General features: G+C 48.4%; 1 long non-coding RNA gene across 1 annotated transcript; it reads right to left on the bottom strand.

Annotated features, from left to right (window-relative positions):
* Positions 1-256: 256 nt before the first annotated feature.
* On the bottom strand, positions 257-1180 carry LOC147360777 (uncharacterized). The gene is made up of 2 exons (XR_015138723.1): positions 937-1180; positions 257-797 (listed from the first exon to the last, which is right to left on the bottom strand). It is a non-coding gene; the product is annotated as an uncharacterized LOC147360777 (long non-coding RNA).
* Between the last annotated feature and the right edge of the window lie 1010 nt (positions 1181-2190).

The raw sequence follows: 2190 nt of genomic DNA, 5'->3' as shown, positions 1-2190 counted from the left end.
CCAGCTAGTGTGCATTCCAAATGGAAGAAGAAGCCTATTTTATCTTTCACCAATAATAACAATAAATGAGTGAGATTAATAGACATGAAAGCCCTCTAGAATCATCTAGAACAGAAAGACCTGAGTCTAGATAAGTTCAAGTCCTAGGCACATAGCAGAAGAGAGAGAAAGGCTGGCTTCCACCCTGGTTCTGCTTTGCCCTCGTGTCTCTGCTTCCTGATAATCCGTGATGGAAACAGTGTCACCACTGAGCTCATTGGCTTTTTAAAATATGTTTCTTTATTTATGTTGGCATGCTGGGTCTTTGTTGCTGCACACGGGCTTTCTCTAATTGCAGCGAGCGAAGGCTACTCTCTAACTGCAGTGTGTGGGCTTCTCATTGCGGTGGCTTCTCTTGCTGTGGAGCACAGGCTCTAGGGCTCCCGGGCTTCAGTAGTCTCGGAACAGGGGCTCAGTAGTTGTGCCTCAGTAGAGCACAGATGCAGTAGTTGCGGTGCACAAGCTTAGTTGCTCCAAGGCATGTGAGGTCTTCCCAGATCAGGGATTGAACCTGTGTCCCCTGCATTGGCAGGCAGACTCTTTTACCACTGGACCACCAGGGAAGTCCCTCAGTAGCTTTTGCAATCTAAGAAACAGGCTGCTTTAAATTGTTCTATAAAGACAAGCCCATTTCAAGTGACATCTCTGACTTCCATCTCTCTCCACAGCCATGCCTCTTTGACATGCTCTCTGACTTCTAATTCATCCACTTAGCCAGAGACTAGTCAGGTCACTGTCACACCTTACCACTCTTCTAGCTTCAGGAGGGAAAAAAAAAAAAAAAGTTTTCGTTAAAAACTTGGACTTTATTTCAGCTACAAGTCCCAGCCCTACTCTCTTAAGCAAAACTTGAAACACTAAAATCTGGTTTCTGGGCAAAGTCAAACATTTCCTCACCAAGGACACTTGGTTAACAGCCCTCCGTGAGGTCATGTGTCACTTTGCTGAGTCCCCTCTTCCCTGCAGGCAGTTTCCTGATGTTTTTCTCAGCATGCGCCAAGAGCGTGCAATCTTGCCCTGTGCAGAGCCAGACATGATATGGTTCAGAAGCAGATAGAGAGCTGGAGCTGCCTGCTCCACCTGCTCAGCCTCCGGAATGAGATGAGCAGGCAGATTAAATCAAGCCATGCTGGAAGATCACCTTGGGATCAAAAAAAAAGATTGTTTATGAATTCATTCTATTTTCACTGCCTAAAGAAAACTTAGAGATTTCTTTAGTCAGACTCTCCTAGCGCCTGTGGCAAATTACAGACAAGATAATTAATCTATTCCTTGCTGTCAGTGGCCTTGCCCCTCAGTTCAGTTCAGTTGCTCAGTCGTGTCTGACTCTTTGCGACCCAGTGGACTGTAGCACGCCAGGTCTCCCTGTCCATCACCAACTCCCGGAGCTTGCTCAAACTCATGTCTATTGAGTCGGTGATGCCATCCAACCATCTCATCCTCTGTCATCCCCTTCTCCTCCTGCCTTCAGTCTTTCCCAGGATGAGGGTCTTTTCCAATGAGTCAGTTCTTTGCATCAGGTGGCCTTCCCTCTAGAGGGACTCAGACACATGACACCTCCAAACATGGGAGAAGCTCTCAGGATCATGTGAGCAGCCCCTTGAAGCATCGCCTACTCAGGACACCCCCACCTGAGGGTCCCAGGGTCTGTATCCAATCCCACCTCCCCACCATCCCGGGGTTTCACATCCACCATTCACAGGTACCATCGGTGAACCTGCTGCCAAATCGCTATAGCTAATGTCACTCACACATCCCAGGCCTGTGTGGTCACACCCATCATTTCATCTTTACAACATTTTCCTGATTGCTGTGTCCCTGGGAGGCCCCTGAAGATAATTCACTAGACCGTCTGAGGTCTACCAGCAGGAGCAAGACAGGAGACGCCCAGAGCTGCTGGAGCCCGCGTCTCACTGTCAGGTTTTCAGGACAGTCCACCCCTGATGCTCGTGTTCACTCTGTGCTTGAGGATGCCAACAGGGAAGGAAGGCAAAGAATTCCAGACGAACAGCTCATGTACAAAGCTACTGGGCTCACGGATGAGTCTTTACAGTGCTGCTTCTTCATGAAATGTGGTCCTGTGTCACTTTGGTGGATAAAAGACCAGAGTCGTGAGACAGTGTGCTGTGTTCTGATGGCAGAGATCACTCT

Source organism: Bos grunniens, chromosome 13 (genome assembly GCF_055505025.1).
Source record: "Bos grunniens cultivar Pamir isolate PY7600 chromosome 13, Bosgru_T2T1.0, whole genome shotgun sequence".
Lineage (NCBI taxonomy): Eukaryota > Metazoa > Chordata > Mammalia > Artiodactyla > Bovidae > Bos > Bos grunniens.
Note: the sequence above shows the minus strand (reverse complement) of the source record. Positions and strands in the feature narration are given on the sequence as shown.